The following is a 24,606-nucleotide window of genomic DNA, read 5'->3' as shown; positions in this document are numbered from 1 at the left end:
GTTAAGATAGCAGAGAAGACAAAATATTGTATGATTTCAAAAAAGACAAATATATTTGCTAGCGGTTTATTTTCTTATACATTCACCCTACCCTACCCTTATGACCCTCAATCATTCAATAAAGCGTGTTTCTCCAGTGATAAGATCCTACGCTGACCAAACATGCTCTCTTTACTGCAGGTTCACTGTTCAAACTAAAGCCACGTCGCCTGGTTCAAGGATATCAATATCAACTCAACTGACAAGGCTGTAAAAAATTGGGAAGTTACAAGTCAGGAAAAAAATAGCTGCAAATGAAACATAGACATATGTTCTGTTTCTGTCAAAAAGGCACCTCTGTAACTCCATTGGCAAAAAGCTTGGCCAAGCCCAACTGCTAAAACTAGATAGACACTTAGTAGTAAACACGACAAACAAGCTTTACTATGTACGTGCCTACCCTCGGAGGGGGCCGTGCTGGTCCTTCCTGAGATAAAGACCAAAAACTTGCACGTAACCGGCCGGTCTTTTATGTCAACTGCTGCTTGCACTTTCCCTGGGAATCGCTGCTTCTCTATAGCTAGGGTCACTGTTATGTACCTTTTGATTTCTAGCAAATAGGAATGGTATTTAATCTTTGCAATTCCTATCTTTCCAGGACTTACACATATGCTTAGCTTAATGCTCTGTGAATGGTTCCACTGAAGCCTGAATTACAGTATGTAAAGTCAAAACACATGCCTAAGCGCCTGCAGGATTGGAGCCTAAAAACCTGAGCACCCACTAGCTATTATCCTTTTGATGAATCCATCCTATTATAACGATGGATAAAAGTGTTTATAAAAAAAGCTTTGAAGATGAGAAACACAGCATAAGTACATGTGCGGGTTAGGGGAAGTGGAAAGGGAAAAGGGATCGAGACACAGATTGCATTGACTGTCCTGATGTTTGCCATAGAAACCACACATCATTATTAGCAGCTGTAGGATTAAGAAGCCTATATATTGAGGAGGTTCCTCATATTTTGGACTAGCACGGCCAGATATTACACTGTACAATTTCTCAGTTTCCACCTCAGTTTTGCCTTAGAAAAGAAGATACACATGTCCCCATATGTACGCAGTACTCTTTGGAAGGTTCAACCCTGGTAATATCTATGCTCATAATCAATTTTACGTGAAAAGCAAACAAACAAACAAAAGTAAGTAAACAAAGAAACCTCAGAATAGCAGAAAAGATCTTGCCTAATTGTAAAATCTCTCACCCTATCTTAAAAATGCATGAAATGAATGAATGCACTCTAAGGCAGAGGAGAACATTTTTCAGTCCAGTAAAACCTGAAATATCTTCAAACCAAAAAATTCTAAAAAAACACACCCAAATATGCACTAACAGATGGTTTCTTCATCTTTTAGCAGTCTTAATGACATTTGCAATTTTAGCAAATAGAGAAACCACTCAGAAGGTTTCTCCTTATTTGCCTTACTTTATCATCAGGCAGACTTTTGCCTCCAATTGCCTTTATAAAAGATAATTCAATGTAGTCATTATCTTATCTTGCTTATTTAGTAGTAGTCCAGATCTGCGTAAAATCCTTCTGATCCACAAGCAGGCAAAGGCTCTCTATAGGTGCGCTCACATATGGATTGACACCATTCATACTTTAGCCCTGTTAGATGTATAAAATGTTTCCCCACAACCGTGGACTGCAGAAATCGCTGTGGATACAGCAGCAGGTTGTCACCTCTGTACCACTGCTACCCACGACAAACAGAGTAGTCACCGTCGCTCTCACCGCTTCACCCGCCTCCTGATGGCAAAGCATGGCCCGCTGTCAAGTGCACACTCACTTCTCCCCTCCTGACGCTCCCAGTGGCATTTGTTCCCCAGAGCACTGGAGCATTTGCGGAGCGCCTCTCCTCCTTGCAGCACGGAGGCCACTTGCACTGTCCCCACGGCGGCTCTCGAAGCCTCCTGTGTCGACAGCGCTATCAGGAGCTCACGTGACACGGCCTCGCTCTCCCCCCTGCCACTGTGGCAGTGGTCATGGCCAATGATTAAGGCAGAGAATCGCAAAGAGATGAAAAATGTTTAATCTGTACTCCCATTGTCAAAAGGGTAGGAAAGGTCACCTCACACTTTCCTTCAATCACACTCGGAGATAGGTACCTGCCATTCCCTCCAAAACTACCGGCGCTGTGAAGTTATGAAATATTCTACACCAAAATAAGCTGGTCACTTGCCTAGGGGAGATGTAATGGTTATTCCCATGACAGTGAAAGGTGACTTTGATCACCGGAGCGGCCGTATGTCTTTGAGGGCAGAAAGCAGCCCACCTCAATACACTTACAGCATGTGCAGCAGCCTCCTGCTTCCAGCCGGCTGCATGTCAGGCTAATCAGTTTGATCTGACAGTTTTTAATTAAATTAATTAAGGCTTTTCTGAATGGACTTGATTAGCGTTCCATAGAGGAATCCCTTGTGGAAACTAACCCTATCAGGATAAGCACTAATACTTTTCTCTCACAATGAGAAGTTTCCTGAGATGTTTTTACATTGTTAATAAAAGTACTTTCAAAACTCATACAGCTTATAATGCTTGTGAAGTTTGCTACCCATTAGCATTCAATTAACAGTCTCCTCAAACCCCCAGAAAATTCCCATGTCCTCCCACAAGCAGATCTGCTGCTTTGCAATTATTCACAGCTCCAGTGTTTCAAATATGACTGCTTACTCTGATTTATACAAATATAAGCAAAATTAAGATGCACAACAATCGATCACTTCCAAAAAGCTTTTTCGGAGTGGTACCTTGTACAATAGCTGGAAACTCATAACTCATAGAAATGAATTATTGTCACTGTGAAAGGCCAGTCTGTGCCCCCCCACCACTGATTTGTGTAAGAACAAACCCATTTTTGTTCCATGAGGTTTGAGTTGAGTTTTTGTTGGCCAGCAGTGTTTAACATCCAACCCGATGTGGTACTTTATGGTTTGAGGCTTACTGCTATGATTCAGAGGCAGCTGCACATCTGTGGCAGCAGGGTGGTTTCCTGGGCCCTGAAGAGTTTCCTTCCACCTCCTGACCTATCCACCTTCTTTACCTCGGATACCTTTCTCCTATCCAACTTCCCTGGAGTATAGGATGAACACGCTGCCCCCACTTACCCATCTGGGCGTCAAAACCTTCCTTCTCACTCCCACAACTTTCTTCTCCCTCTCCTTTTCTCACCAGTCCCAGTTCACCTTCCTATGTTCCTTGGGTTGCAAGCAGAGGAAAGAGGACAGGAGTGGCAGCCCTTCTTCCAGAAAAAAAAAGGGAGAAGGGATGAAGCAAAAGGATAGGGCTGGGTAGGAGAGCCAAAGAACAGCCACGGAAAGGCAGAGAGCGAGTAGGGGAGCTCACCCACGTGTCCCATGCTTCCTTGAGATAAAAGGGTCGCGCAGCAGAAAGCAAGGATCAGACTGACCCCCATCTCCTCAGGCTGGGTGGCAGGCAGGACCCTGGTCGCGCGCAGGTTTCTGCCCACGTTGCCTGTGCCACGGGGCAGCTCCGCATGCACGATGCCGAACACAGGGTCACCCCCAGGATCCTCCCAGCAGGAAGCGGTCCCGGAGGCAGAGGCAGAGAGCGCCGGCTCGCACAAACACCACGCGCTGCGCTAAGGCGCAGGACGGCTCCCTCACAGCCTCGCAGCCCCGTGCGCGCTGCAGGACTACACGACGACAGGAAACTCTAAGTTTGCAGATAGAAGAACTTGTTGAGAAAGGTTATTTTTATCGTATTTACAGGAAGGGCATCCTTGACTAGGTGATAACCACCATAAAATGCAGGTAATGACTGCTTTGAATTAAATCTATCTTGAAAAATAAGCTTGTGTCAATCTTTTTTTTTTTTTTTTTCAGCTCTCCCTGCATACCAGGAAGAAAGTGAAATTCCCTCTCTGCTTTTCCTATCTCCTCTTTCTCCCCAGCAGAAGACTTTGCAGGTTTAATTTAACAGGCTACAAAGCTACCCAAAAGCTGCCACGGATTCTGAGTTCAGCTTCAAAGGGAGTAGCAGTGATCTTGTTGAAAGGATGCTAAGAGCTTAGGTACCGAGTAACCGCTACTCCGTCTTCTCAAAACTTCCTTTTCCTCTGAAACCAGAACGGTCACTCAAGACACTTTATCTTAAATTGTCAAATCATGGTAAGTCCTACAAAATTTATTCTGACAAAGACTAAACGGGGGAAGGGGATTCCGAAATGAAAAAGATACTGCACTTGGAATAGAGCCAAAATGAAGGTTAATCAAAAATAAAAAAGTTTGAAATAATAGGAAATAATAAGGAAAGGAGGCAAAAAGAGCAGAGCAAGAAGCTAGAGAGAGAAGACAAAAGAATCTGAGGGAGGGAGTGAATAGGATAAGAAAAGGGTAATGCTGATGTCCTCCAAAGAAACAACAGATCCTGGGAAAAAAAGAAAATGAGGTTAACAGACATTTTATAAAAGACTAAACAAGAAAAAAAAAAGACGAAAAAGACGAAAAAGACGAAAAAGACGAAAAAGACGAAAAAGACGAAAAAGACGAAAAAGACGAAAAAGACGAAAAGGGCCGCTAGTGCTTTTATTCATTTCTACATTTTTGGATATATTCTCTTTATTTTCTGCATGTCTTTTAAGGTATACATGCCTCAATGAAACCTTGTGTTTTGTCAGGTCAGCAGCCCTTACTATAGTGGTTCAATAAACACAAGCTATTCCAGCTCAACTACTGTCCAGTCAAAATCCAGCAGTCCCAAATGCATCTTCTGGTGTGATTTTCCTTAGAATCTCATAGTTTTCTGAAACTCAAATTCATTATTTTGCACCTTACTAGGTAACTAAGGACCTTAGGCCAACCACAAAAATCTTTTCATTGCATTGAGACGAGATGTACATGTTGACGTGCAAATTCCACATTCAAAACATCACGAGGAAGCATTTATTGAAGTTTTATTCTCATTTCCACATTCAAGCAGAAAAATATAAATTGTCTGGCCAAAGTGTAGTTCTGGCTAGTAATTTCAATAAAAAAAAATCTGCTTTGAGATTTCCAGTAAGGGATATTTTATAAAACTTCAGAGGAAAGGAGAGAGATAAACAAAGAAGACTTTGCCTTCCACTCTGTAGGAAGCAAAAAGGGGTTCTGTTGAATAAATTAAAGAAACCAAGAACTGTGCAATAAAAGAGATGCATCCCAGAAGAAAAAGGAAGTCAGTGTGACTGACCTTCAAGTTCCCTCTACTCTCTCATTAACTGTCCACTGAGGTGATCCCTGGCCAAATACGGGCAATTGAGAGCCTGTCATAGAATTACAAGATGAATTAGGGACTGCTGCCACAAATTTACTGCTACCAAGGCCTTTGCTGATTAAATTTTCCCAGACTTGAAAGCAATTTCACTGGAAACACTCTTAATATGGCCTCAGATCAGCATCAGGACAAATGAGGAAGGAGGTTAACACTTTTCCCTTCATATTATCACATGATTTTTTTCTCCTGTGTGATTGATAAACAAATAAATATGACTTAAGTCAGCATGCCATAAAACAAGACTCCTGTATCTAACATGGATAGTCTGCATCCTAAAAAAAAAAAAAAAATCCCTGAAAAATCTCGCAATTTTTTCATTTTCCTTATGGAAAAGTGACCCCCGTGTTTTCTTTTTCCTTCAGAAGTGCAGAGCTTATTAAACAACTTGAATGATCGTGCCAAAGCATTAGTGCCTCGCGGTGGAACCAGCTGCAAAGCCGCTGCGGCTCCCGGTGAGCAGCCCCCGTGCACGGGCCGCGGCCCGGCGCGCAGCGGCAGGACTCGTGTGCGTAACTACGTGCAAACCCCGGCCCTCGGATTGTAAACTCTCTGAGGCAGAAACCAGATCTTATCTGTCTGCAAAGCACCTGGCAGTGCACCTATCTTCGCCACTACATAAATTAATTATCATTAGCATCTGAATTTTGTCAGCTCCAGCACTCTCCCCCCTTCCTCTTTTTTTCTTTTCCCACAGGGGATATTTTAAGCATTGGATGATAATAAAATGTACAAGCATATTTAACTGTTTTGGGATTTCATGTACAATTGCATTAAATAATTCAATACAGGATGAACAAATGTGCAAGGCATTCAAAAAGTTTCTTAAATCGGAGGTCTGGGTAGGGTAAGGGAATACTTAAAGGGTGAAAAATAGACTGAATTCAAACCCTGAAACACTTTGACCTTTAAACGGAACCTTCCTCCCCTTCTCAGGTTTAAGATAAGTTCAGCAAACAAAATTTCACCCTGGGCTTGATCCATAATCTGATAAACTACTCAAGAAATAAACAAACACTTTTTCCTCAAAAAAAAAAAAAAAAAAAAAAAAAAAACAGCATAATTTGAGGAGAAAGACAGACCCCGCTACTTACAGTGTAATGGGAACAGTATACACCTACAAACGTACATATGAGCATATGAGGTAAAGGACTGTATCAGAGATTGTGATTAACAGGAAACACAAACTTTAAAAGAAAGAAACAGTTGTGAAATACCAGCTTGAAGATAAGGGACTCTTAACAAGATGACTTTTGGTCATCTGAAGAAAAGAATAGTCGTCTTTCTTAATCATTTCAGACTGATTGCTTCAGCTTGGTAATCTCACATTTCAATAGCTTTTTACTGCTGATCTGAGAGAAACTGTGGGCCTAAATCATGGGAGACTCCAAGTGATGATCAATTTATTTAGCACGTTTAGCTAATGAGTTTTAAAGGTTCTCCAGATTTTTCTTGCATGATCAAAATGCTAGCAGTTTTTATTCTCGGTGGCAAAACAACAGGGGTCGAGTCAGAAGGCAAAATAGAAGTATAGGGAATACATGTCAAGAAAAAAAAACAGATTTCAACAGACTGTTTCTAAAAGCTACCGCTTAGAACATCTTATTCATCAAGAAAACAGCTGCCATTGATGTGTATATTATTCTTCAGTGCCACTCTTTTTTTCTCCTCTGCCTCTGCTTTCTCTTTTACTGTCTAGCCTTCACTAGTGAACTATTTAGATAGCTCATTCAGTAGGCACAAAATTCTCCTACTACACTTGCTATAGACAAAAATTAAACTGAAACAAAGAAAAACAAGAAAAAAAAAAAAGAAGAAAAAGGAAGGAGTATTCATTCACTCATTCATTTAGATAAGACTGAAGTCCTAACTGGGTAATCGCACACCAGCAAAGACATTAATTTTAACTGTAGTCACAAAGACTCGGATTAAATTACGCATTACAGAAAAGGTTGTCTCATTAAAGGGAATGAATAAATAAATAAATGGGCAAGTTTTTCATACTTGTCTGAGGCCCACTTGGATATATACTCTAGAGTTCTTTATCTGCTACCTTATCACACCACTATTATTTTTATAGATTTATTATTTTTATTTTATTGTTCCATAAGACACCATAAAGAGCTTCACAAGTCAGTCTCTGATGGCACATTTTTCCCCAGATTCTTAGCTTGGTCCATGGAAAATTGATGAAAATGCTGAAACTGATGAAATTTTGTTCACATTTACCATCTTTGCAGGCAGCATGCTGCCAAGTTCAACAGTGCAAACAATACTATTAATTCATAAGGTTCTAGTCAAAGAAAACAGCAGCATTTTCAAGTCCTCAGAAGAAAGCAATGGGATGGTAGATAAAATCCATCACAAGAAGAATTATAGAAGTAAAAATGTACGATTAAAATACAATTACATCGCAGTGACATGTAAACCTTCCTTGAATCTTTACCTCTTTTCACTGCTTGTGCCATATGATAGAAAGCTTAAATATACCGCAGAGAGGGGTTTCTCTTCACACAACGTTTGCCAAATTTGTATTTAATAACTGTGTACGTTAAATGCAAACAAGGAAAACCACAAAACACAACAAAAACAACAACAAAAGTAACTTAACTTCGAAATGTTACCAAAATACAACCAATACTTGATTAAAGAAACACTTCCTTAACCTTTGCATTGCCCTGGAGCAAGAAGGGCTGTGTTATGGCAAAAATTCCCTTCTCAAGAAAATAACTCCTGGTAGCAGCTACTTGGAGCTTTTTCTTCCAACTGGAGAAAAAAAAAAAAGAAAAGAAAAAAAAAAAAGAAAGAAAAAAAGAAAGAAAAAAAAAGTAAACCTCACCTTCCATATAGGTCAAGGCATTAGCTGCAGTTTAGTGGCCAGTGGCTATTTCGGGTGTGCCCCAGGGCAGAGCGCTTTCACACTGTGCCCCATGCGAGCACTTGTGAGAAAGTAGAGCAGGAGCTCAGCGCGTACATCTCCTAAGCAGGATGTTTAGGAGCCTTCCCAATCCTTTTACCAGACACGTAAATGCAACCTGCCTTGCATTTTTTTTTTCTCCCATTCTAAAAATACTAAACCTTCTACTGAACTAGTTGGAAGGGACTTAGGAAGGGGTGGAGTAAGAGAAATCAGTGCGGCGGGTCACCTTTCAGCCACCTCTGACATCAGCCCGCTGCCCTGATTCCTTCATTAATACCTCTGAGCTGAAAACAATGGCCCTGCCATTAAGCACCACACAGTTCCAGATAAGAAAGCCCTAAGCAGATAATAATCGGTGCATTTAGCTGGATTTCAAACATTCAGCTGCTTAATCATTTCTTCCTCGCTGCATGCTACCCAAACACCCCGGGAATGCCGCGCATGCCTTGGGCTAAGGAAGAAGGAGCTGGGGTGCGGGGAAGAGGAGGGAGAGAGCAAGGCGCAGGATGGGGATTGGGGCGGGAGGGAAGGGGATTTCACTGGCAATCCTCTCCCTGGGAAATGAAAACATTTCTTAATTGCCATTAGGGAAATAGGTTAAATACAGGCTTGGTAAGCTGCTAAGGACTGGCCACCAGATTAGAATGGATGGCTGCTGAAGTATACTCATTTCCATTATATGACAGCGCGGGGAATTTTTATTTTCTTAATAGTCTTCAAAGACACCCAGTCACTCCTGTCAGGCGCTGGGTGTGAGACTGCTAGTTAGATCTTAACTAGTCACCTTCCAGCTGATGAAATTAGGGCAAATTCGCTGGCCCTGTAGTGACTACTTTACCGCTTATGCAAGGAAGTAGAAACTGCAGGACTTGCTGACAAGGGTGGGTGGAGAGGAGGATATCATAATATCTGCCTGCCCTTGCTAACGCGGAATAACCATGAGTAATCACAGAATGAGAGAAACTCAAGACATAAAGCAGCACACCCGCCACACCGAGAAAGGAGGGAAAAAAAAAAAAAAAAAACACCTACAAGTGGAGCAGACATGGGGCTGCAAGGTGCTCAGCCACCGTCCTGCTGGGTCCAGCAGACCTCGGGTCCCCGGCAATGGGCGCTTTGAGAAACTCAGATGCAGCTGTTTGCCTGGAAGGTCTTTGCAGCCTTCTCCTTTCCTCAGGCTCACCCAAGGCAACTGCTGGCAGGCTACTTCTCCCTTTACCTCTACAGATGTCAGTTCTTTGCAAGTCACCAACTCTATTCCCATTGAAAAAAGGAAGGTAAAAAGTTTCCACTAAATGCCGTGTGAGCAAGCGGGAGCCCAGCTGCCCTCCGAATGGGCACAGTCATACACAAACTAAAGTGCAGCTACTGGCAATACACGTTGCAAAAGCTAAAGCACCATCCTGTAATCCTTCGTCAGGCAAAACTCCCTGGGGCACCACTGGGAGTTTTATCTGAGTAAGGGCTGAGTTTTTAAGCCTTTGTTCGGGAGCTCCCTGAAGCCAAGATCGCAAAAGCCAAACGATCACGGATGGGCAGGTGAAGGTGACAGGGGGTCCTTGGGAGAACAGGTTTCTGGCAGTGATGCTGGTTATGCAGTTCTCTTCCTACCTTGCAGACAGCTTCGTCTTCCCCCACCACAATCTTCCTGGAGCTGTAATGGCAGGAGCATTTGTACAGCTGTGTGTGGAAGGGATCAAGGAACTGCTCTGGCTGTAAACTACCCTGGCCGAGTGATTTTTCCACAAGCTTTAACTTATGCTCATAAACAACTTGGAGGCAGGAACACTATCACCATTATACTAAGAGCAGGGAGCCAAGACAGGCAGGCTGGCGAGTTAAACACAGCTCTAGCCGCTTTCTGGCACCGAGGACAGGGTGCAGAGAATGGCCTGTGCCCACACTATTACTATCTTTTAGCCTCTAAAATTGGGCTGCATCCACACTGCCATGAGGAATGATCCCTGGTTTGTGCTTAGTGCCTGGATGCGCCCGGGAATTGTTTGAAAGCACTGGCTGGGCTGGGTCAAAAGTACTGGCAACCACTCTGACAAGTTGGCAGGACAAATTTCCAGGGCCTAGGGCTTCTTTGCACTGTTTATTGCTCAGTGCAGTAGTGCTAATCCAGAGAAGCCATGTTTTAAAGATCCCTGGTCACCTTAGGGAATGGAGAGGCAGCCTAGAACTAGATCTGTACCCATCTGCACCATCAGATGTCTTAAAGCCTGGTGCGAAGTACTGGTTTCATTTAACTAAATGAAAGTTTCTATATTGCAGATGTCTGCAACGGATTGATAAAATATGCTAGAAATGTCGTCTTTTTCTCTGCATTGACGGTAAAGGAAGCTCTGAGAGAGCTGACTCAAATGTGGACAGGTGAAGGGAGGCGAAAAATATGCCATATCCCAGCTACCTGCCCAGGTAGCTGCTTGAGATGAAGGCAGAGCAGAAAATACGGCTGGGATGTGCCTCCTTGCAAGTCAGCACACTCACCATGAGTCCGTCCTCCTCTTAGAGCACACCTACCTACGTATACATGCAGATACAGGAGCACTGTAAGACAGCAAGCACGCTGGTAACAAATGCCACAGTTTGCTCACGGTTTTGCTGTTCTGCCACCCCGGATTCAGACCAGTGACTGAATGCAGCCGTGCTGGCTGTGTCTGAGAATCACTGGTTCAGGTCCGTGGAAATCTGTGGTTATGCAAGCAAGCTGGGCAAGCTCAGGATGCTCCTTTTACATGAATCTCTCTAAGAACATTAAAATCATAGAATCACAGAATCATAGAATGCTTAAGGTTGGAAGGCACCTCTAGAGGTCATCTAGTCCAACCCTCCTGCACACACAGGGTCACCTAGAGCATGTGGCACAGGCAGATCCAGGCAGATTTTGAAGATCTCCAGAGAAGGAGACTCCATAAACTCTCTGGGCAGCTTGTTATATGAAAAATATATTTATTCATATTTGACAACATCCAAGTATTTCTGAAAAGTACTGTCTACTAAGCCACCAAAATCCTGTTCCCAAGTAAGAATGAAGTTGCTGCCTGAAACATAACAGTAACTTGTTCCTTCTGTCATTAAGGAAAGGAAAAGTACTGTTTTGAAGCACTAGTATAGTGGCAAAGTAGTGAACATATTGTGCCTTACATCAAGCACTTTCCAAGACAACCGAAGTGGCATGCACATAAATTGGCTCTTTCTGCATCTTGTGATGAGTCCTATCACTACAAACCTTCCCTCTGGTTCAAGATACTCAAATTCTCATTCCTATCTCATAAATCCTCTAATTCCTATTATAGAACCGATCACTTTTCCTTGTTTATTACATAAGCATTTATATGATATTTAAATAGTATATGATATTTAAATATATAAATAAAGCATTTATATTAACATGTATTCTTTGCCATAGTATAATGGTACCATATCTCTCTTTACAAAGGTCACACATTACAAACATTACAAAGATCAGTGGAAGAAGCATCTTTATGGCAAACGAGGGGCCTATTGCTGCAAAGAGAATTCCGGAATCCTATATGCTAAAGATAAATCATTCCAGAGTTATTGTTTTTTTATTATCATTTTATTTTTTTTTTAATTTTTTTTCCCAGAGTTATTCTCTACAATATCATATTGTAGAGATTGTATGATATTACAATAGCGTTTTCTACAAGAAAGAAAATTAACCTCATCGGCTATTCTGGAATCCCCCACATTATGAATTGTATCTTAAACCACACTTGGCAAACCAAGAACGCTTTCAGGAATTCCGGATAACAAGTAGTTGGACAGAAGTCTCCTGGTAATTATGAAAATATGTTGTTCTGGCAAATAAGTTACTTGTGAATTAACTGTTAAGGATAGGCCATTTTTCATAAAGATGCTACTCGCATCCAGTAGTTTTACAGCAAAGTACCGTGAGGAACAAACAATGTTCTATCATGGGTGAAAAGATCACCTCAACTATATGACAGCAGCTCTGCTGAAGCACTCTTGTCTTGGGAGACAAGATGTTGTAAGAGAGTAAATTCAAAGATTACATTCATTTTAAATAAATAAGAGCCAAGCAAACAACCTGATGTGAGTTTCAGGGATTCTGTAGTAGACAGTGCCTTTAAATCAAGATTAAGTGGTGTTCTAAAAACAAGCTCTGGCATATTCAGAGGACATGTGGTTTGTGCATGAATTACTGGGTAAATTTCTGTAACCGATGTTTTGCAGATGATAAATTTACCTGATCATAATAAATTTAGCCTTTAAATGTTATAAACCTGGGAATAAAGCTTATGATGTGACAAAAGAGCTCCTCCACTTATTTATGTGGAAAGACAAATTAATTTTAAAGACAACTAACTGAGCTTTTTGTTATCCAAATGCATTTTTTTTTGCTGTCACCCTCCTACCCCCTTTTCTATGCAGAACACAAACATACAAGCCTATTTTAAGATGAGAACAAATTAATGAGAGACTTACTTTGTGCATGAAAGGAAAAGAAGTCTGAGTTCCTATAAACCTTTCAAACTTTCATTCCACCTCCCTCCCCAATTTGCACGGAGGAGTCTATTTTACAACTTTATCCATGTAATGGTCCTGCAGACCGCTTCTTCATGCCAAAATTTCTCTTTGAAGTTTGCTCTCCCATTAGTGTTTCGGTGTAGGTATTCAGACTGATCACACAAGCACAGCAGAACTCCAGAACTGTCCACGTTCCATCGAATACAGTTGTTTCATGTTGCCTGTGATTTACAGTCTTAATTAATGCTCAAAAGAAGAAGAGCACATCTTTGGTGGAGCGTCCCCCCTCCGCACACACATACCCCTCCTCCGTTTTTTCTTTTTTCTTTTTTTTTTTCTTTTTTTTTCTTTTTTTTTTTGGTACAAAACAGCACTCTCAGGGTTTTGTTGGACATTGTGCAGGATGGCTTTGCCAAGCAGAATGGAACACACTTAATACTTTTCCTTTATAACCTTTGCAATAAATCAGTTACCACTCCACTTGCACGAGAACGGCCATTAGTGTCCTGTCCCCTCCCCCAGCACTTCCCGAATTTTAAACAAAGTAGGAATAAACTGAAGCTGAGCAGAGCCAGCGAGCCCAGTAAATCAGTTTAATGAGAACTGAATCAATCGTATGAAGTCCACTACTGAACAAATAAGGTGCACAGAAGAGGTTGGGTGTTCAGTGGAGGTCTTGGGATGGGGAACTAGGAAAGCAGTGCCCGCATTATTTGATCTTCAGCAATGACGCATGTCTGTTGTGAACACTGTGTTCTGGAAGATCACATTTGCTGCTGCTTTTTGCTGCAATTCGTTGTTTAGATTTGGCTGTTTCCTCTCCTGTTTGTGGTTTTTTTCCTCCATGTTTTCCCACAGAAGTGGAGCTTTCTGTTTACCCATTTTCACCACTTATCTCCCCTGTGATTCACTCCGATTTTTCATTTACCCTTCTCCTCCTATTTCTCCCTTCTCCTATTTCTGTACTCACAGTAAGTGCACACATCTACACACATATACATACTATCATCCATTAAAAGACATGCTAGCAAATAATCATGTATTTGGAGGAATGTAAAATGTTGAAGAAACTAAATAAACCTCAGTACATGACCCCATTTAGATTCTGGGTATCCATTATTAAAAAGACCTTTTGATAATAGAGTATTTCTCATTAACCAGGAATAAATTTCTATGAAGCTGGGAAATCATATGATGAGGTTCTTCAACATCATGGGATGGGATGGGATTAGAAGAGCAATGACAAGAGGAAGTGTAAAAAAAAAAAAAAAAAAGGCCAAACCTGACTGAGAAGTGGAACTAATGCATACACATGAAATACTTAAGCAGCGTAGGGCTATAGTTTTAACCCTAACAGGATGGTCTGGAAAACCAACCAAAACATCGTGTGCTGCTCCTTCTGCCAGTGCATCACTTTCTCAGATGCACTCTCACCGGTTCTTCCGCACCTGAAAAATTACAGTCTCTATTCAATTTTCAGACATGTTGCCAGAAAAAAAATGGCACTTGTCCACTACTCACACAGCATCTGGGAAAGGACAGCTAACTAGAGCTGCTCTAAGAGACAGGCAGAGCCCACTTTCACACCTTTTTGCCCTTGTTTTCTCCTTTCTCAGTACACTGTGGAGAAAACCGTGTGCCTGCACCTGCCCATGCGGTCCAGGAGGCGCGAATCTTGGCTGCTGCCTGTACAGCTACGGGTGGCAGGTGGCTCCTTAGCCATTTGTGAGCATGATAATAATGAAAATAAGATAAGATCTATCATAGTAGGTAGGGAACAGAACGAATTAGCTAGAATTTAACTAGAATTTGGAAACCCTGCTTATCACTATCCCATACTATATGCTAGCCTGCTGCTGTGAACTCTTAAGAGTGCTATTGTGAGTCACATGACACAGAATTTTCTTAAAGCCTCATATTCAAAAATCGTGGGTCCTTTCCTTTCCTTTCCTTTCCTTTCCTTTCCTTTCCTTTCCTTTCCTTTCCTTTCCTTTCCTTTCCTTTCCTTTCCTTTCCTTTCCTTTCCTTTCCTTTCCTTTCCTTCCCTTCCCTTCCCTTCCCTTCCCTTCCCTTCCCTTCCCTTCCCTTCCCTTCCCTTCCCTTCCCTTCCCTTCCCTTCCCTTCCCTTCCCTTCCCTTCCCTTCCCTTCCCTTCCCTTTTTTTTTTTTTTCCTAGAGAATCTCAGCCTTCATTAGAGAAAGAAATTAAGTGCCTAGTTCTTCTGGTAACAAACAAAAGCTTGAAACTGAAATCTAATACCACCAAACTCAGAAGGCTAAAAAAAAAATACCTACATACCCTGTGATTCTTAAGCCAGCTTCATGATCATAGAGCATGACTTACAGTTTTTGAAAACTAGGGTTTGATTATATTACAAGTGATAACCTAAAGAAAGACCGTGTATTCTCTGCATTGATCTTAAAGATTTCTGCTTGTTTGCTTTCTGTATGAACAGAATTCTCTCTTAACTCAGTCAATTTCTCTGTTCGGCTTCTGGACTGACACTTTGTTCTTTCAAAGAACAAACATTTAACAACCGCACTCTTCCAGGGAAGCCTGCAGTTCTCTGATACAGCAAGTGCGCTGGGTTCACTGTTCTTGGTAAAAAACACGCAAAATGGATGCAGGGCAGATGATAGTAACTGTGCTCTCACAAGCAGTTTTAAGCTTCTCCTCCTCACAAGAACATTGAAGAACATGTTAAAACATCAGTTATGACAAACTTTCTTTGCTCTCTTTGCCATTCTCTCTGACTCTTCTGGAGTCATGGGTACTTAAACTACCTGTAGGGAGTTAGTGAATCAAACTGAGCAATTTGAGAAAGCAAAAAAGAAACTTAAAACATTAAAGGCCCTTGGCACAGCTAATTCACTTTTTTCATTCTAAATGGTTACAAACATCTCCAATCTTTCTAAAAAAAACCTGACAGTCTATAAATTATAGTATCAAAGAGTTTGGAAGGGGGAAGGAGGACATTCAATTCCCAGGCAACTGGAGGTTGTTCTCTTCTTTCTCTCTTCACCTCAACTTTACAGGCATCTGTACAATAGGAATCTAAAAACCAAGTTATTGTAACAGACGATCATTCTGATCGTAGGCATCAACAGGCCAGATCCAAAGCCCTCTGAAATAAAAGTCTCCCTGTTGACTTCATGACTTTGGATCAAGACCAATGTTTGTGCATTTTTTTCAAGGAGCAATTTTTCCAAATAAGCTGGAGTTTATTTGGAATTATTCCAGGGGCTATGTGACACTTCCAAGAGTTTATACTAATCCAAGTGGCTTTTAGGAGCCAGTTCTGGTTTTTAACATGGAAAAAATGGGGGAGGGGAGAGGGAAAGAAGAGCACTTTTTAAGTCTGTCTCGCATTTTTTAGATCCTTTCTTAAAAATGTGTCCCTCAGTTCTTGGAAAAAGAGGCAGGCACAGGCTGGCAGCCCATGATCCAACCAGTTCTTCCAGCCCAAGCTGTCACCTTCACGAGGAAGCTGTCACCTTCATGGCCTCCCAGCTGCACTGTGGGGCGCTGGGGGCCTTGCTGCAGTGCGACCAACCCGAGACACCACCAAAGGTCCCTGGACACCTCCATCTTGGCCTTAGTGACCATCCACTTCTTCCGTCGGCCTCTAGTGTTTGAATTTTCAGAAGTGACAAGGGCCTAGAGCCCTTGGACTGCATTTGGAGCCCATTAGGGACTGCATGGGTTGGTGTAAGCTGGAGCCGGCCTGGGGCTGCTCTCACTTGTGCCATGGGCCCTTGCTCACCACCACGCAGAGGAGGAGGACGGCTGGAAGGAAGGTGATGCAACATCACTGCTATCTTTCACTTTCCCTACGTGTCAGGACATCAGGGAGTCCTACTGTGGGGCGTACTGTCTTTTAGCACAGAATTCCTCAAATAGGGGCATTTTGGTCAGATGCCTTCCTGTTTGTTAGAAATAAGGGTCACTGAATGTCTGACCACCTTCAGAAGAAATGTGAGGACTCCTGTCATGACATCTGCCTCCCACAACAATATCAAAACAATCTGGCAACTCTGTGCTAAGGCATGAGCCAGCAAAAATGAAACACACTTTTTCACATTTATGCAGTATAATCAGAGGCAAAACTGAAGACGTCCCACTCACTGAACTCAGAACACAGTTTTTTTTAGTACTTAGAATCCCTTGTGCTATGTCTAAAATAAGTACCCAGCTATAAAAATACTGTTAACATTAAAAATGTCAAAAAAGCTTGGTAGACTTCTAGGATCTATCCTGCCCATACTCAGTACCAGAGCTCTCACAGATATATATTTGACGCATCTTGGAGCTGTTCAGGACAAATGTTAAGCAGTCTGAAAATTTACAGTTTTAAAGCAGTACTTTTGCATAAATCCTATGATTTGTTACAGCAATCTCACAGTAGTGAAGACGAGTCCCCATCTGTACTTACTAAATTGCTAACCACTGCACTCCGTTTTCTTTCCTTTAGTGAACACAGGAATGTACTCAAGCCCTTCAGTACTTGGAGAGAACTGAGGTGGTCTTTGGGGCCAGTATCTTGGAAGTATTTAGATACTTCACCTCAGCTGAAATCAAACAGTTTTGCTGGTTTAGTAGGAACTATTTTTTGACTGTTTAACAGCTTTTTATAGAATTCTGCCAAAGTAGTTAGTCAGAAAAAAAAAGAGCTAGATCTACCAAATTTATATTAACTGATCTGAGCTGAAGATAATAGATCCATAAAAATATAAAAACGGCTAAAGTCAACATGAGCTGGCTATACAGACCTGCTCTTATTCACTTGGTGATTTTGACTGCGTCCTGCAAGCCCTACTGTGAAAACTCAAAAGCACTTTTTCAAATGAAAGAAAATCAGAGTATCTAGTGTCAGCAAGCCTTGTAAAGCCCATACATGTTTACACTTGGCATCAGATTACACACATTTGACTTCTTGATTTAGTGTGTGCACTTGTGTTTTCCCTTCTTTTGTCAGAAACAAAATACAGCTATTCTTAAGCTAAGACTTTGTTTTCAAAAAGACCTAATTTGTACTGTATGTTAGGAGAGTTCACTTTTCGCCCCACCCAGAGAGAAGTCTGATCCAAATACAGAAAAAAAAAAAATCCAACATTCAAAACTCAGAAGATGTTAATCTTGGTAAAGGCAATGTCTATTTTATAAGACATGAAAGAGAGAGAGAGAGACGGAGAGGGGGAAAAAAAACGGCGTCCTTGGACCTTTTTTTTTTTTCTTTTATGTATCTCAAAAGCAATTCTGCTGAAATCTTATTCGGAACATCAAATGAGTAAAAAAGAGAAACACAGTTCTTAAATTATTTTGTACTTTCCATGCACAGAGGAACAGTCAGAACTGTATGGGGTTTTACGTCTTCTTGGTAGCCAACTTATAAACAGCAGAGCTACCAGTCTCTTTCCTTAGGAAAAACAGTGCTCTGTGGATTAGAGCAGCATCGCTAAATGCTGGAGCTTAAGGGGCACTCTGCCTAGACAACATGTGCTATCTGATGATCTATGAAATAACATTGATAAGTAGTAAGTACTGATAAGTAATAAAGGTAATAAATTGATAAGTAATAAAAACAATCAAAAAGAAACATGGGATGAGAGTCTCGAGGATGAGAGGAATTTAGGGAATAGGCCTATAAAATTGCAAAGATTGTACAAGTTGACTTTTCTTTCTCTCCAATTTCTGTGACTCTGACAAGAATACTACCATAAAATTAGCTGAAAGAGTTTTGTTTTTTGTACAATGTGTGTTAACAGGCCATCAAGCAGAACACTGCTACATAAGTGTTTGTAGAATCAAACTCATAAAGATAGCAGCAGCCACAACAAAGTGAGTAACTAGGTGAGATTTGAATTTTTCAGCATGTTTTTATGGATATTTATACACAGGAAAAGGAAACTAGCCCAAATGTGGAAATCAGGTCAAATACAAACAGTTGTACAATTTCTAAGTTAATTCTGCCATTATCCTATAGTTGATCATTTTGTAACTGAAAAGCAAGTTAAATCAAACATCATTTCTCCCTTAATCATTTGAAGGAAAACCAACATCCAAATATACTTTTTTCCCAAATAAACAAAATATATTTGTCTCAGAACATGGCTCGATGCCCTCTGTATACAGCCAAACAGAAATCAGCCTAAAAGGAACCATTATGAGCAAGCAAGGAAACAAATTAAAAATTCAGTTATGAATGCTACTATCTCTCTCAGTTGCCTGCTTGTCAAACATGTAGACATAGCTTTGCTGCCATGGCAAAACTTACAATGTTTACAGAATTTTTAGCCTTACTTTTATTCATTCTTTAGTCTAAAAATAAGATAGTAAACTGTATAAAACAATAAAATATAATACTTCATAGAAGTAACACATTAAACCCAAATGTTTTTTTTTCTCTGTGATAGCCACGGAGCATTTTTCAAGGATGTTCTGCAATATCTTGTTATAGATTGAAACAGTACTTTTTATGCATGACAGTTTTCATACATCCACCATAACTCAATATCAAATTCACAGCGACAGAGCAATGTGAATGTTCTTACTTCGACACTTACACTGTAGGCTGCTCTGTTCAGAGCTACCATGAATGCACAAATCAAATACAGGCCCATGTGATACTTTCCCACGTATGCTGGAAGCATTACTCTCTAATTGCCTTTGATAAAAGGCTGTCAGATTGTTGAGAGCCTAAAATTTTTATTAATTCACGATCTTGGCTTGAAATCTCACAGCTGATATTGAAATTCAGGGTTTCTATACAAAGCCAAGTTAAAACTGTATTTTTCTTGATTGAAATCTTGCCATTTGTTTAGAGCCAGAAGCCACGACCAAATCTGTAAGGCAGGATGCAGATACAACTTGAATGCAGGATTTGCGGAAATCCACAGAAAATTTTGGAGTTTTGTTTTCAGCTGGGAACTGAGAGCCTCCTGGGAATTGGGATGAGGCAGTGATTTGAGAACTCTAGCTTCAATTTGCATAGCTATAATTTAGGCTCAGAGAATAAATAGCAACCTTATGGTGTCTAAGGAATTCTCTTTGTATCGGTAGAAATGTCTGGTAGGGGAGTCACCTCCACATGGGGCGGGGGGAAGCTCCAGTTTTGTTATTCATCATTCTTTCCTGACCTAAGAAATCTCAAACTTTGGCATAGCATAGCATGCAAACAATTTATAGAAGCAGAGACACCACATTTTAAATTATCTATATTAGGGTTCTCCTCAGGGAGTTTAGAAGATTTTTTTTCCCCATTCATTCTATTTCAGAAAAATAAACTGTGATGCACTAATGAGATCCAAACTAGGGAGACCATAACAGCAGTCCTGTTTACATGAAAAGTAAGTGTGTTTCACTTTTGATTAGCAGAAGAGAAAACGGTATTTATTGCATATAGATTTATTCATGTATTGCTGACGAGTGATCACTTTAGCAACTGGGCTCTTGGAGAAGCTTTGGAGAAGCTGCCTGTCTGTTTTCCTAACCACATTAGTTATAGTTTTAAGCTGTATTTTGGGAAAGTGAAAATGTTACAACATAAAAGGCCCTAAACTGGCCTTGCTCACAGGAAACTCTGATTTTGTACTGACAGGGTTCTCACAGACCCAGCACTAAATCCAGAAGTGCTTTAAAAATTCTTGATTAAAATTTTTCAAATATAGGCATAGTACCAAGAGTCTCCTGCAAATGTGGGCCCAATTGCATAATTCCAAAACAGAGTTCCCATGGCAAACATTTCCTGATGGCTTCTGTTTGGCAGATTGGGTGTAGCTGCTAGATGACAGTCATCCAGCATGTAACTGAGGTGGTGCCACACTCAGGTGAGCAACTTTCACAACTTCTGCAATAAATGCCTTAGGACGGGGAAGCTGGTCCCGGCTCACTGTCAGCCTTCAGCTCCAGCTCTTAGCATACTGTAATACTGCTTGAGTTGAGGATCAGGAAGATTTTTCTTTAAGGTGTGTCTTTTTTAAGTATCTCAATTTTCCATTATCTGTTGACAGTTTCTTAAACAGGAAAGATATTTCCAGGATTCCTTTTGTTGTCAGGATATGAAGTGAAACTGCACATACATGGCACCCTCCCCAAAATGCTCAAATGAGGCAGGTGCCGTAAGAAATATTCCATGTTTAAATGTTACAAGAGTCTTTAGGAGACACTATTTCAAAAAGCGTGCTCTGTGCCTTTATATTCTTCACCTATGATTTTAGCTAAGAGCTAATAAGTTTTTAAATTTTTACAGTAGGTCTGTGCGGGGCAGGATGGAAGAGGAATAGCAACGATCTAAGACCTGAAAGGGCAACCACAAAGCTTTGCACAGTTGACACTATGTTTGTGGTCCAGATATTAAATTACAATTTGATTAACCTACTTAGCAAAGTCCAGGTAATAAATGTGACCGGTGAAATTATTTTACTGGAAACAAAAAAATCTCAGACTTCTTAAAAAGACAGGAAAATGTTAAACACTGCTAGAACGATTTAATGAGTATTCAGTTTCACTGCAACACTGGACACCTCAGTCCTTGTACCCTCCTCCAACACAGCTGCAAAGCACTGCTCATGAGACTAGTTCATTTTGTTCTAGCATTTGACTATTTTTGAATAGCTCATGGCTGTAATACTGGCATCTCCCAACCATTTTCCCACTGACATACAATGCTGGCCTATGCCTACGTGTTGGGTTTGTTTTTTTTTTTTTTTTTTTTGAGAGAGAGAGAGAGGCCTGTCCAACATCCTCATGTGACTGATTTGTTTTGAATTATTCCATTTACTCCTTTGGTAGGCACAACCCTCCTCGGCACCGCCAAGCTCTGATACACTCAGGGAAAAGCAATAGAGGCAAAAGACGTACAGCACTCAGTAAAAATTATTCTGGGAAAACTTTGTGACAACTCAGAATGACTATTAAAAAATAATAATAAAAAAGGAAAACTTTTAGATATAATTAGCAATTGCACAGAATACCTCCGTCATGGCAGCCTGATGACAATGAAAAACAGGAAATCTCACTTACTTGACTAAGTGAGAAATGCTGGAGAGCTTTAGATGTCTAACTATAATTTCCAGTATTTTGCATCGCTCAAACACTTTATGGAGCCAGAAATAGATAGGCGAGGCGGCCCGTCTAAACATGAAGAAGCATTACAGGAAATATGCCGTTTTTTGATTTTTGGGAGGCGCTGGCTGCATTTGTTTATGTAATCACTCATTCTGTTTACAGGGACATTAACTGCATGACTATCATTTTTCCTCTCGGCGATTTTTATAAACTTCTCACTCATTCTGAAAGCAAGTTACTGGACCCTGCTTTCTGCAGTTTGAGCCTAGTGCTACAGAGTCATCTGAGTGTTTCCTATGGACATTAATTATGGAAAGGGCCGAGGCCAAAATAAAACAATGCAAATCACACCAAATCCCAGCGTGCTCGCGGCGAGGGAAGGCACAAGCACATCATGGTGGCACCACCAGGACATTGGGGCCCGCTCGGCCATCTTGCAACCTCTCTCATGGCGGATGGACAGGAAGGCGGCGGCAGCGAGTCCGAAACAAGGACAGGGGACACCAGGGCAGAGGAGAAATTGAAGAGCCAAAGTCACAAAGAAAATGCAAGCTAAAACTTGGAAGGAAACCTGAGTGAAGGAAACAGGTGTGGAGGAGCAGAAAAATGGCCAGGGAGAGAGCAAACGGCCATAACTCTTAATTTCATGAATAAAAGAGGGAGGCGATGAGAAGGAAGGAGCAAGCCCACCCAGTGGGCAGGACGGGGGCACAGGAAAGGTGAGAAGGAAGGTCAAGGTGACAAAAGCCTTAAAGGAAGGTGGGAAAGGAAGAAGAATCTCAAGAGAAATGAGAAAAGCATGAAAATCTTCCTTTCTGTTTGCCTTGATTTCTCTTGAGGGAGGAAAAAAAAATGGCAAGAAAGCAAGAAGCAAGAAGATGATGGTCTCACAGTAACGCGATAACGAAGGAGGGCAAATTGGATAGCAGTGTTACGCATCAGAGTACATGCACAGGAGTAGCTGAATTCAGGAATCCTCAGTCCAAAAAAGAACATTTAATTGTAGAGGAAAACGCTTCTATCTGTCCTGCAGATATCCTAAAATATTACTCCAAGGCCACAACTTTGTCCAAAGCCCAATAAATAAAACTTCTGTCTGAAGCTTTTCCCACCATCCTAAGGCAGCTGGTATTTAATCTAAACAACCTCCCGCTGAGGGCTGAGCACAGTCCCTAGCTCTGCCATGCACTTTCCTCACAGCCCTGTCTAAACAGAGCTTTACTAAACACTCAGCTTAAATTTGCTGAAATTCCAACTTCCTCAGTGGATGAGCGACATTTGTGAGCTGAACTGGGCTAAAACGAATAGCCACTGGAACATCTCAGTGTTGATGGAATGCGGAATTTTTATGTAAGTGTTAGCTGCAGGATTGCTGTGAAGCCACTGTTGTCGGTGCATTAACCATTTTTGTTTGGAAAAAAAATATTACAATACATATAATACATTTTTGAATATACAGAAAGCCTAAAGCTGTGTCCAGGATAAAAGAGTTGGGAATGCCTCAGTGTCAGGCCAACCATAACACTTGGGATAGAGACCATTTTCTGGTTGGAAGTCCTTATCCATCATTATGGAAAACAGGAAAAAGAGGTCAGAATTTTATTTGTGCCTGCTCTTGTTCTCCCCATCTCTTTCTAAATGCTGCTTTTGCACTGCTTTGCTTCTACTGTATTTATTTCAATGGTGGGAGGCACTCTTCCTCACTGCCTCTTCTATGCCTACTTTAAATTCCAGGCAGCCACCCCTAGTCACGGCAAATCCACTCAAACAGTAACAGATTTATGGACTTACACAGGAGTCTAAACATGAGAAAATTAGATTTGTTCAAATCCAAATATCACAGGAAACTGCACCCTAAAAATTCACATACGCCATTTCTATTTACATGGACATTTCTAAGCTCTCCTGAGACCCTACTGCCCTACTGACAAAATACGTTTTCCTTGAGGAACAAAAAGCAAGTGTGCGAGCCTGCTTGGAAGCAAACAAGAGGGGCTCACCCAGCACTCTCTGCTGTGAGCAACCTAAAAACCAAGCACTCACTGCTGTGAGCAACTTGAGACAGCAGTTGCTTCCTCAACAAGATACCTCATCCAAAATAACCCCTTCCCCACCTGCCAGATCCAATCAGTGACCCAAGAGGAGGGGTTTTATGGAGTCCAACTATTGTTGCCTCCTGCTTTAGATCTAGTGACCCAACGCTAACATCATTCCCTGCTACAACATTATTACACTGACTGACAGGGTCAATCCTTGCTAGATGTCACTAAATCAACATCCCTTCAGGGTCTCCTTCTAAAGAGAGAATAAGTTCTCTCTGATGACCTTCAGAGTTCAAAAGTGACTTAAGCAGAATCGCTGCCCCATCCATCACTCGGGAATGAGGGGACATTTGTGCAGGGTCAGAGTGGCACCGGACTGCCATGAACTTCCTGCACCCTGCTTCCCTGCATACCAAACTTAGCTGCTCGCAGTGATTCATTTCTGCGGAGAAAGGAATAGAAGGTGAAGTCAATGAAGCCACGGTGTGCACCCACAGAGGTCAAACCCAGAAGGGAACCCAGAGCGCACACACACACATACACATGAGAAAAAGAGAGGCAGAGAGGCAAGAGTGTTTTCTATTAGCTGCCTGCTATAAATATTACCTTTCAGGTCAAATATTTTGTTTTGAAAATAGCCAAATCCCAAGGACTGCTTCCACCCATCAATCTAAAAGGAGGGGAAAGAAATGTCAATGCTGTCTTCATCCGAAAAGTAGCTCAAAACAAACAAGGTCATGGCTGTTTCA

This window comes from Tinamus guttatus, unplaced genomic scaffold (genome assembly GCF_059628265.1).
Source record: "Tinamus guttatus ecotype Peru unplaced genomic scaffold, ASM5962826v1 Tinamus_guttatus_pri_ptg000046l, whole genome shotgun sequence".
Classification (NCBI taxonomy): domain Eukaryota; kingdom Metazoa; phylum Chordata; class Aves; order Tinamiformes; family Tinamidae; genus Tinamus; species Tinamus guttatus.
This window is presented reverse-complemented; position numbering follows the sequence as displayed.